Here is a 13,723-nt window from a genome sequence, read left to right on the forward strand (position 1 = left end):
CTCAAACATCATGTGCTCAATATAGTGCGGGCATATATCTTCAGGGATGTATATCGGTTTGAAATCCCTTCAAACCGTAACATCGTTCTAGCCTTAGAAACCCCTATCCCTCGCGGTTTTTTTTTCCTTTTTATGTGCTTCATACCAAAAATCACGCAACCTACTTCACACAACTAAAAATTACATTTTGAAACATAAATTTTTGTCTAAAAAAAATATTGTATTGTTTTCGATCTTACCTAGTTGCCGCGTGATTTTCCCACACCCTCCTCACAATAGTGTTATGCTTACTGTCCCAGCATAATTTGTACTGTGTATAAATGAACAAGTTTAAATAAAAATAATAATTTATTTACAATTATATTAATAAGCTAAAAATTATAAATTAATACCAACCTCAAACCTGTTAAACCATGCATTGATTTGAGCCATCCATTCAGGATGCTTGGATATCTCACTCCCTTGAAACAATGGAATCTCCATCGATGATTTAAACGCCGATGATATTATTCGGGCGGCTTCAATGTTTGTGAACCTGAAAATAAATTAAATAAATTCAATAGTGATTATTTTATAAATTATGTTGTAATTTAAAAAAAAACTAAAACCTTAACAAACTTACATTAAAAGGTCATCCTTCCACTGCGCCTCGTATTTGCGGGAAAATTGATTCAGCTGTGAAGGCACGCCACCTCTACGCTGTGAAGTAGCGCTAGAAGAGGCAGCATCGGTTGACGGCACAGGTGGTGTATGTGCCTCTTCTTGAGAGGCACCTAAGAAAATATCATCATCGCTGCTCGATGAACTAGCTGCGACCATACATAAGCGACCAACTCTGGTTTTCATTCTACGTATCTACACAATTTTATACAAATAATTATATAATTAAATTCAAATGTTAAAAAAAAATTTGACAACACCTCCCCTATACTGGATACTACCTAAATCCACAAACCTGCACATATTAACAATAGCCACAACCAATTTACCCAATCTATACTAATTATTCCAATATATTCAATTATTAATCCTAAGGTAAATTCAACATTAAAAATTACAATTCAACAAATTATTCAATAATTATGCCAATACAACAAAATAATAAATTAAAAAAAAACTCTAGAATAACAATCAAAATAAATGGAAAAACTTAAACCCAAATCATGAAATAATAAAGTAAAATTAATAATTATTCCAACATATTCAATTACTAATCCTAAGGTAAATTCAACATTAAGAATTACAATTCAACAAATTATTCAATAATTATGCAAATACAACAAAACAATAAATTAAAAAAAACCATTAAAGTAAATTATATGGTAAATTCAACATTAACAATAAATATTCAACAAATTAACTAATAATAATTATGCCAATACAACAATAAAAAATATTCAGTAAATTCAAAAAAAGAAACTATAGACTTTAGCAATGAATTATGCAAAAACAAAACTATAGACTTTATCTACATTACAAAAAATACACCAAAACCAAAAACATAACAAAAAAATAGAAAAAAAAAAGCCATTAAAGTAAAATGAAATAGAAGAAATACTTACCTTTTAAACTGATGGAGATTCACAACAAAAAATGCTTCAGATCGCTGGTGAAGAACGCAGAGCAGCATGGAGAGGAAAAGAATGGTGAAAAACTGAGGAGAAGAAAAAATGAACTGAAGAGGCAGTCGGGGGAACTTATATGCTAGTTTTACCAACGAATTCACCAACAGATACAAAATTAATTATTATTTTAATTTATTCCATCAGTGAGGTGTTAAAAATCCGTTGGTAAATTTTGAATTTCACACCAAATTTTTTAATGTCCCTCCATATTTTTCGTGGTCCGTCAGTAAATCCGTCGACAATATGATGCGGTTAGAGATGCATTTAATGCACAACACTTTAAAATGTGCATGGTCTGTCGGTAAGTTTGTCGGTAAAATTGATTCGCTGCCAACATGCTGACGGATATAACTCCGTCGGTGTTGTCGTTAGTGATGTGGTGGCATTTCAAGTAATTATTTTTGAACTCTTTGTGAAATGCTGACGGATTTAATGTCGTTGGTGTTGCCGTCGGTGATGTGGTGGCATTTCAAGTAATTATTTTTGAACTCTTTGTGAAATGCTGACGGATTTAATGTCGTTGGTGTTGCCGTCGGTGATGTGGTGGCATTTCAAGTAATTATTTTTGAACTCTATGTGAAATGCCGATAGACTTAATGTCGTCGGTGTTGCCGTCGGTGATGTGGTGGCATTTTAAGTAATTATTTCATGTTACAAAATATATCATCCATGATCAATAATTATTTCAAGTAATTATTTCGTAATTGTGGCATTTCAACTAATTATTTCAAGTAATAAATATTTTGTGTTTCTAAATATATCATCCATAATCTAAATTACATGAAAAAAAAGGGTTTTACACACGGCTTCATTTTGGTAGTTAGTCAGAATTTTCTTCTTCATCGTCATCAATTGAATTGTCATCACCTTCATTGCAATCTTCAATATGAATATCATCTTCTTCATCGATATTTGTTTGTCGGCTAGAGCTCAAAACAAAATTCAACTTCTTTGCGTCAATATAAACAAGACTATCTTCAAAAACATGAAAATTTGAATTTTCTTCCAATTCAATCGAAGGAGCAACTCGATATGGTTCAACCACCTCACTAACTTGAAAGATTTCATCTTGCACACTTGTGTCTTCATTCTCATCCTGAACAACCTCGACACGACCTTGGGGTTTCGTTTTTAAAATAGACAACCAATCCACTCTTGATCGATCCTTTCTAAATGAAGGGGTGTATGTGTAATAAACTTGTTGACATTGCTTTGCGAAAATAAAGACATCGTTTATGTTGCGGAGTTTAACTTTTGAGTTGATTTCGACCATACCATAGTGCGGATCAACTCTGACTCCTCTGTTAGTCATGTATACCAATAGCATTTGAATAAAAAACACTATATTCTACTCGTTATGATATTGCAGTTCGACGACCTCTTCTAATCTACCATAATAGTCAACTTCTAACTTACTACTAGTGGATCCCTTAATACAAACACCGATGTTGTATGTCTTTCTTCCTTGCCCGTATTCTTTAGTATGAAAAACATATCCATTGACAAAATACTTGTTGTAGCACTTACATTTTCTTTTAAGCCCTAGGCTTAGTGAAGACAATGACTTAGGTGTACTCCTTCCCATTTAATAAACCTTGTATGTAATGTATATCAATCTCGTAATGACATGCATACGTATAGTAATTTTGCAAGTTATAATGAGTTTATGATAATGCTTACATGTGTTCTGAACCACGTGGCAAACTGCTTATCTTGTAATTGAAAGATTTGGGATTCGATCAGTTGTGAGTTATTGGAGAGCAAATGTTATGGATGTTGCCTGCAAGTGATAATGAGTGTATGATATTATAATATGTAATTAACAGTATATTACTAAAAAAGTTTAATTAGTATACACTTACTGAATAAAAGGTCTTAGCTCATCACAGTTAAATAGAACATAGTTGTGTGCTTGTTTGAACTCTATTTCCGACAAATATCTTCCTCTTATGGCATTTTTAGGTATGGATCGTCCAATATTGGAGAATATTGACAAGTTCCCACTGGAAGGCATTTCACCGCCATCATCATGTCGGGGAACGCGATTGATTCTCATTCTCAAATAAGGTTCAAAATAGTACGAGATAAATGTTGAGATCTCCTCAACAATATAGGCCTCACATATCGAAGCCTCAACACGCGCCTTGTTCTTAACCTTTTTCTTGAGATTAAACAAGTACCTGTATTGAAATATTAATCAAGTATTTTCAATTAAGAAAAACATATAAAATACTTTTATATATGAATTACATTGCAACTGTAATATCTAACTGTTTGAATGGGTACATCCATCTATATTGGACCGGTCCTCCAACTTTTGCCTCGAACGGTAGATGTATAGGGAAATGCTCCATTGAGTCAAAAAATGATGGAGGGAATATCATCTCAAGTTTGCATAGTGTTTCGATGATATTCATTTGAAGTCTCTCAATATGATCAACATTCAACTTGTTGGAGCATATATCTCTAAAAAAATGACTGGTCTTCGTGAGTGCATCCCATATTCCCTTCGGAAACAAATCATGAAAAGCTAATGGGATGAGTGTTTGCATAAACACGTGGCAGTCATGACTCTTCATTCCATACAATCTGCAGTCCTCTATAGTAACTAGCTGTGATATGTTTGATGCATGTCCATCCAAAAAACATAGACACTTAAGCCATTTGTAGACTAACAGTTGTGCGTTTTTCTCTAACACGAAGCTTGCTCTTGGTTTTGCGACCCGTGACTCATCATAAACCAACTCCATATTTTTACAGTTACAGTATAAAGCTATATCCAATCTAGCCTTGATGTTGTCCTTTGTCTTCCCCTTCACATCCATGACGGTGTTGAAAATGTTCTCAAACATGTTCTTTTCGATGTGCATGATGTCAAGGTTATGGTAGAGTAGATTGGTCTTCCAATAAGGAATCTCCCAAAAGATACTTCGTTTTACCCAATTATGGGTCAAACCAAAACCAGGAAACTTTTGCTTTGCTGATTGAAGGCCAAACACAATGTCACCATACTCTGAGACAGCATCATGCAATTCTTCACCAGAAAGATGCGGGGATACAACATCTTTTTCAACTCTACCAACAAAGAAATCTTTTATGTTCTTTATATACCTGTGATTAAGTGGGAATAAACGACAGTGTTAGTAAAAAAAAGAAGCTTTGCCTCCATTTGCTAGCACGAATGCCTTGTTGTTTTCCATGCAGTATGGACATGCGAGTTTCCCATGCGTGCTCCAACCAGGAAGCATTCCATAAGCTGGAAAACCATTGATAGTCCACATCAAAGCTGCCCTCATAAGGAAATTTTGTTTCCTCGATATATCATAAGTCAAAGCTCTAGAGGACCACAACTGCGCCAACTCATCAATCAACAATCGAAAACAAACATCTATATTCTGTCCCGGGCTGCTTGGACCGGGTATGACAGTAGATAAAAATATGAACTCCAGCCTCATACACATTCTTGGTGGCAAGTTATAAACTGTGAGTATGACCGGCCAACAAGAATAAGGAGCAGCAAATGACCCAAAGTGAGGATAAACACTGTTAAAGCATTTCCATGCTTCGCCGTCAGAAGGATGAACCATTACTCTATCAACCACATGGTGTGCTTGGTGCCATGTCATGTGCTTAGTAGTCCTTGGTGACATGAATAACCTCTGCAGTTTAGGTGTGATCGGGAAGTATCTAAGTTTTTTATATGCCACTAGAGTCTTTCCCCTACCAGTTCTAAGTTTGTAACGGGAATGCCTGCATGTCATGCACTCAGTCATCTCAGTATTTTCAAGGTAGTTTAACATGCAAAAGTTAGGACACATGTCAATTTTCTGGTATCCTAAACCGAGGGGTTTCATCATGGACTCGTAGCATAGAAGTTCTCTTTCAGCCTGTTCTCTCTAGGTAAAATGCTTCTTGCCCATTCAATAATCTTGTCATACCTGGCCTCACTCAACCCGTGCTCTGACTTGATGGTGAACACCTATGCTACGACCGATAATTTACTGTGGTTCGTGCAACCATCCCATAATGGTTCGTTAGAATCTTTCAACAAATCAAAAAACCTAGTTGTATCTACATTAGGTTCTTCTTCTATGATTGGACATTGACTGACATTACCTTGATTCATTCTCATTGCATCTATAACCATGTTTCTGCAAGGATTAGTGTTGTCATTCTCGTTGCTAGCACTAGAAGTAGACCCAACCACCGTTTCTTCCATTCTCCTCTCACTAACATATACTTCTCCATGTGCATACCAATAGTGGTAATTCTCCATAAACCCTTTGTGTAGAAGATACATCATTACAACATCTGAATGTAGATACTTTTTATTTTGACACTTCCTGCCTGGACACCTAATATCGCCTCCAATAAAATTTCTAGGAATAAATGTTGCGAAATTAATAAAACCCTGAACCCCGTTACAATAATCCATCCTTCACAATCCTTAGGGTTAATCTCGATACATCCATGAATGATTATCCATGATTTATATTGAACCTCTATAAAATTATGATGACATAATGTATTAATTAACTAAGTTAGGTAAATAAACTTGCAAAAATATTACTTTACCTCGAGATTATCCAACAAAACAATCACAACTTCTCATAAATATTAAATATTCATTTTCATTTATCAACGTTCATACAAATTAAAATATATAAATTTACAGAAATTACCACTCCACAATACCATTGACAAAACTTTAAACGGACCCAATAAGTAAGCTATTAATTATTTCAAAACAACACATGTACTTCGGTAGTTCCATAAAGTTTTAACAATTTACAAACAAACACAATCTTACAAAATCTAAAACAAACCATAACAAGTATAGAATTATACATTCATATACTATAAGTTTGTTTGAGAAATAACAATAAAACATGTACATTTACTAACAAAATACATATACTAAAAAAACAATAAAATTGACATTTAATTAAATGTTAAGATTTAAAAAGAAAGAATTACTTACAAAAATTGATAAAATCCATCAATAAATCAGAACACGGATGCTGTGACCACAAAACTTCAAGAAATATAATTTGTTATGCTGATATGAGGGAGATTTTTTTTGGGGGGGATAGGGGGCTGGTTGTTTGCAGATGGGGAGAGTTAGGATTAGAAAGAAGAAGGAGAAATAGGGGAGGAGAGGGTCGGCAGTGTGTACATATATTAACTTTTCCAAACGGTTTCACTGATGGAAAATCCATTGATGAAACCGTCGATGATTCTGATGGAACAATCGACATGTCATCGTACGGATTTGCCATTTCAAATCTGTTGGTGAATCCATCGGCAATATAAATGACGGTTGTTGTACGGGCTGTCTTTTTGAATCAGTCGATGATTCCGAATGAAAAAATAACCCGCAAAAACCTCCACGTCCGTAATTTAGTCGGTAACTACTGACAGAAACTTTTTGCTAGTAGTTACCGACTGAAGTACTGATGGAATATAATCGTCGGGAATTTCAACCTCAAATTACTGACAGAAATATTCTGTCGGTAAATCTGTTGTTATTTAGCGAATTTCTGGTAGTGTATGTTTCTCCTGTTGAACACAGGAAATCTGTGTACCGGACTTTGTGGCTCATCTTCTAGTACTATCGGACCTTCTGCAGGTACTGTCGGTACTTCTTCATCTTCAAAGATTAAATCAGTGCTGATCCATTTAACTGCTTGATTGATACTTAAAAATGTATTTTTATCAAGGTTTTATATCATCATTTTGCACTTGAAATATCAATAACTCCTTAACTAAAGCATGTTTTATAATAATATATCTAATAATATAAGATACCTTTAATTTATGGTAAATGTTCATTTTAAATGTAGACCTATCACATAAATGAAAGGATTGATTGATGAATTTAAGAACTGAAGTTGAAAGGATAAAGAGATGGCCAAACTTAGAAAAGAGATGTCGGTGAAATCCAAAACGGAACACTATTTGGTAAGTGGGTCATATCTGGAGCTATAGATCTCAGATTTAGGTCTACTTTATATTGATGGAAAGGTAAGACATAGGTCTACAACTTTCATATGGAGCCCGAGATCTAAAAAGGTAATTTTCAAGTCCAAATTGTAGCAACAACAAAGAAGCCCGAATCTATCCTCTAGCCCGAGCACTGTTTAGTATTGTGGCCATATCTGGAGTTCTAGAAGTCCAAATGAGCTGAATGTTTTACACAAGAAAGACGAGACAATTTCCTAGAACTTTCATGTTTTCGAGTGGCACCAATTTTGACATTATCAATGATGTTTTGGATAGACAGGAGAAGATAAGGATTGTCACCAAGTCAAGAGTTGGTCACCCACTCATCAATTAGTCATCAAATCAATAGTTCCCAATTTTAGCCTATAAAAGGAGGCATTTGCCATGTATTTAGGCATCTTGGTGTCCATATCAAAATCATGCTCTTCCTTTCTCTCTTTGTATTTTTTGTAATGTTTATGCTTTGCTTTCATTAATATCAAGTTTATGCCTTTCATTTCATTTCACTTACTTAGTTAACTTTAATCTTATTCATGTTCTTATTTTGTTTATTTATTTTTCTTTCTTTCATTATGTCTAGCTAAGTTTATTATGTCAAGGTGAAAAGGTTACACTAATGGTGTAAGAATAAGTATAGTGTAAACTTAATATGGACTTTAATGTTTGCTACTAACATGTTTTGTATTTGTTATCTTGTTCACTTTTTAATACTTTGCTTGTTAAATGACTAATCTTGATTTATGTTGTATAACACTTGGTACAACAAATGCTTGGCACTTTCATAGCCCATACTGTATGGTATAACCAACACCTAAGCTATGAAAGGAACTTGATTTGTTGTTAACATAAGTTATAATCATGAATGCTTGAAAAGATTTACAAGTATTAGCATTAATCGAATAAGATGACTAATGTAATTATGTTAACAATTTATAATTTGATTGGAACCTCCTTTATGTGTGGTTTCCAATTGAATAATAAGAGTTTATATTATACTTGTTTGACATACCATTAGTGGAATCTCTAACCTTGACATTTGTTATTATCATTGTTTAATCGTTACATTAATATTCCATCTCAAAGTTTTCATCTTCTTCTTCTCGTTCTTTTTCTTTATTATTATTATTATTATTATTACTATTACTATTACTATTATTATTAGTAGTACTACTAATACTACTATTATTATTATTATTATTATTATTATTATTGCTATTATTGTTGTTTATAATTTGTACACTTAACCTCTTTATGGTTCGACCTCGGTCTTGCAGGGTTATTTATTACTTCGACACTCCTGCACTTGGGAGAATACATCAATCTTTTCGTCGTGTCAGGCTTCTCCATTTCTTCTCATCTGATTGACTATCACCATAATTCTTGCGTGATAATCAGAAATAGATTCTGAGGACTTCATTTGTAATAATTCAAATTCACCTTGTAAAGATTAGAGACGAATCTTCTTGATTCTGTCAGCACCTTTGTATTTTTGTTGGAGAGCCTCCCATATTTCTTTTGATGTTTCTGTATAAGCAATGATCTCAAATGTGGCTTCATCAAGACCTTGATAAATGATGGTCTTTGCTTTGTTGTCTTTCTTTCTATTGGTTTTGAGGACTTGTTTTTGTGCCTCTGGTAGAGCATCTTCTGATTCTTTGGACTCAGGTTCATCATAACCATATTGCATAATGTCTATACACTCTTGTGAACCAAGAAATGCTTTCATTCTGATGCACCAACTATCATAGTTGTCTTTGGTCAGCTTTGGGATGACATGTTTGTGTATTTTTTGTAGTCATTTTGCTCTTGGAATGACTAGATCCCCTTCTATGAGTTGAATGTGGTCAAACGGACAATGTAGATCGATCTAGAATGGTCCAAATAGTAGGGAATCGGTTTGACTTTGTAGAAAATGGGTTAGAAATAGGGTGAACCGGTCAAAAAACCAATTTTGTACGTCGGGCGGTTCGCTGGGGTTGAACCGAGAATATTCTAGGGAATATTTTATCAGCTCGGCTTCACTTCTCTATGCGACGAAGCTACGCTCGGCTCGCGGCTCGTCTTAGGATTGGCTAGCGACTCGGCTCGGCTCGATATGGTGCGCGTGTGGCTCAGTCATCTTCAACCTCTAGCACGCGTGGGCTACACGTGGGCTTCTGTGCAGAATCTTTAGGCGGCGCGTGTGGGCTACCACGGGCTCTGATGAGGCTAATTTTTACGCCAATGAGTTCATATGAATGAGCTCTACACTGTGGAATTATCAAAACTTGTTTTTGACAACTTTGAAAATTCAGGTATATACAAAAATACCTCTTTTTTCTGACGAACGGGGCTCTGATACCAATTGTTGGTGGGAGAAACCACTTGTGGTGGTTTTGAAACACTCAGAGGGGATAAAACACACTCTTTTATTTCAAGTGGCTTTGAAACACTTAGAGGGGATAAAACACACTCTTTATTTCAAGAACAAAAGCTTACAAGAATTAAAACAAAAGCTTCAATGCACACCCTCTCTCTTTCTCTCTCTCTCTGTTTCACTCAAATCTCTCCACATATAATAACATAAACTCAGCTAGCTATTTATACACGAATTCAAAACAAGAAAATTCAACCTTCAAGTGTGAAGGCAGCTGTGGCTGACGGTGTGAAAGTGGTTGGATGGTCGGTGGCTGGATTGTTGGACAATGACAGCTAGTGGTTGTCTTCCTTGACCTTCTAGATTAAGTTTACTTCAACAAGATATTGTCAAGTTTTATCTGGAGAAGAGCCCACTCATATTTCCTCAAACCACCATACAATCACTTGAAGACGACCAACTTTTCTATGATGAAGCGGCGATGAACTCTTTACTCTATGAAGCAACAAAGCACATCCAGCAATGTTACGAAGTGTAGGTCAAATGATTAAAAGGGTCGGGTTTAATTAGTACTGGCATGATTTCAACAATATATATACTCATAAAAATGCTAGCATAATTTTTTTTCAATTTGTAGAACAAAAAATATTCATTTTTTCATAATCAAATTAATGTCATTCTCTCAAACAGGAGTCATAAAATTATAGATCCTCTAATAGCTACATTGCGGTATCTTTCAACGTGCACATGGCTTCCTAACATCTTCCGTAAGAGACTTGGAAAGACTCTACTGTTTCCAACGTATGATGGTGTCAAACTACATGAGGTAATTAACGAAGAAATGGGACAGAAACTTCTCAGTGATGCGCTAACTAACGTGATAATCCCCACTTTCAACATCAAGCTTTTTCAGCCAATCATATTCTCCAGCTTAAAGGTCATTGATTCTTCTTCATTATCTATTAAACACATATCAAAATCCCGGAAGTTACTTAGCATATATATATATAGTGATCGAATGCAGCTTCTCTTGTAAATAAAATTGCAGGCACAACGTGATAAGTCAGCGGATGCTCGAATAGCAGACATTTGCATTGGCACGTCTGCAGCGCCATCTTACTTCCCTCCATATTCTTTTAAAACAACCGTTGATTTCTACCTTGCTGATGGCGGTCTGGCAGCTAACAATCCTGTGAGTTAAGAATTTCTATATAAACGCTACTCTTTAAAACTGCTCTTTAAGATGAAATTGATTAGCCAGCAGTTAGTTAAGAGTGGGGAAGGTGGGATGCAAGCATGAAGATTACAAAAAAGCAGTACAGAATTTCTAAAGTACATTACAAGACTACCTATTTTTAGTATATTATCTGCAAAAGATAGTATATTGTTATTACGTTTAATTTTTTCTGCAGTTAGATTTTATATAAGATTGATTAATTTCATAATTTAATCCCTATCTCAACCTACACCTAGATAATGACTCGAATCTAAAGATCTCTGGAACACTTGGGCTGAATTTTGTGTTGCCAGACAGAATGCTTCCTTTCAATTAATGTCTTGTCTCCCTTTTTTTCAATTGTATCAGTCATTGATAGCCGTGTGTGAGGTGATGAAAGAACAAAAGACGGATGGTCGAAAGCCTCTTATTCTTTCACTTGGAACTGGAGCAGCAAAGCAAAGTGACAGGTATGAGGTTGGATCGGATCCCAGCAAACGGGGCATCTTAGGATGGCTCTGGTATAGCGAGAACAACGGCAGCCCATTGATAGAAATCTTGACAACTGCATCGGATGATATGATTTCCACTTATATATCCTCATTCTTTCAATATTGTGGTTGGGAAGATAACTATTATCGGCTTCAGGTATCAGCGGCTCGCATTTGGAACGGAATATGTATCAATTTGCCAAAATCATGAGAATTATAGAATTTAGTTAGCTGTATGTGTGTGTGTGTATTTCCCCCGGTATGCATGCTATAAATTATTTGAATTAATCATTTATCTATGTGGAGCTAGCCGTACAAATTAGGAGGGGGGGGGATTTCCAAAGATTTACTTCAGTACCTTTTTAAAGATGTGCTGCAATTTGATAATTAATACAATATTCAGGCTGAGATGAAACTCTCTGACGCCAAGATGGACGATGCAAGCCAATCAAATTTGAAAAATCTTGTGAAGATCGGTGAAGATCTTGCAGCAAAGCACGATGCCGAACTTGAAGCGTAAGAACTTGATTAAATGATAATTTTTTATAATCCTTATTTTTTATTCGGACACCCAAATCAACAGGATTGATCATTATGGGGGTCTAATTTTGCAATCTTCGCATTGATTTTGTGCAGCCTTGCGCAAAAATTGATTGAGAACCGGAAGCAGAAAGCTCGCAATATGGCAACCATGGCTGTTTGATGATTTGTCAAGTACACAAATGTTTCTCCTTTGAAGAAACTATGATATCTACTCATTTTGATAGCATATGTTTTGATGATTTGTAAAATAAAATGAGGCCTGCAATAACGTTAGTGCTGGGGTCAACATGATGTCGAGGGCATCGTTGCAAGACATAAGACATATCTTGTGTGTTTCTTCTTTTGTAAGTTTGTGTGGCGCGCTGAGTTTCGTGTTCGAGTTGTGTTAAAGTTCGAGTTTCATTCATGATTCTTTTAATTAAATCTTTGAGATTTTAAAATTAATCTTGATAAGTCCTCGAGATTTTAAATTCCGATGTCTGTTAGCTACTAGGTATATAGAAACAAAATAATAACGTTGAAAAGCACCCGTACAGGCACTTAGAACACAGGCATCTGTAAACTCTAATTCTCATCCCTTTGCATATATTATCTTACCTTTCTTTAATCAACTTTTCCTTTTTGAAAAAGAAAAATCCACTCCAAAACATTGTATATCCTCCCCTCCAAGAAGTTTTGGTTAGAGACGCGTTTTTATCTATGTTTCAAAAAGGAAATTTTGTTTTTCTTCAAGACAAAAGATGATGCAGATCTCCAAAATCGGGCAAGTAGATCATCAATAACCATACAAAAGCTTTTGTTATTAAGACTTTCTTTTTTTTTTCTTTTTAATTGATGTAGGTGTCCGGGCTAGCTTGTAAGTACCGCGACTAATCCTACGAGTCCTAAAATTAACGATCATATAAGCTTCTAGTGGCTCTGAAGTATGTAGAACTTGAATTAGTGATCTCTAAAAAGTAAATTTAGAATTTAATCAATTAACCTACACTCCTCGGGTTTGTTATCCACACATTCTTGATTATATGAGAAAAAAGGATTTGAAATCTAAACATTATCTTCTCAAATGATGAAACAATTTAGATGCCAAGTAAGGGAGATGTTTCTGACTTAATTATTTAATTGTAGTAATTGTTAAATAATATTTATGTAGTCTTATTTATTAAGGGTAGAATAGTACTTTCAGTTTAATCTATATATACTTTATTTGTATTTAGGTTAAGGTTAAACATTCATAATATACAGATTATTCAGAATTCTAGCCTCCTTTTTGTGTTTGATCATAATTATTTTAACATGGTATCAGAGCTTGTTTTATGAAACAAAGCTTAATTCCGAACATAGCTTCGCGGATCCAACGTTTTTTGGAGAAAGATTTTGTCTTCTACATCTGCAAAGTTTGGTATTTCCTTAGTTTCTGCAATTATTTTGGTATTTTGTCTTCCCTTCAGCTTTTGCAAATTGGTATTTGCGTTCAGTTTCTGCAAATTTG

General features: G+C 34.8%; 1 pseudogene; it reads left to right on the plus strand.

The window, feature by feature from the left end:
- LOC105133841 (patatin-like protein 2) overlaps positions 1 to 12,625 on the plus strand; it is a 16,736-nt pseudogene extending 4,111 nt beyond the window's left edge.
- Positions 12,626 to 13,723: the final 1,098 nt, after the last annotated feature.

This window comes from Populus euphratica, unplaced genomic scaffold, assembly GCF_000495115.2.
Source record: "Populus euphratica unplaced genomic scaffold, PopEup_1.0 scaffold54.1, whole genome shotgun sequence".
Classification (NCBI taxonomy): Eukaryota; Viridiplantae; Streptophyta; class Magnoliopsida; order Malpighiales; family Salicaceae; genus Populus; species Populus euphratica.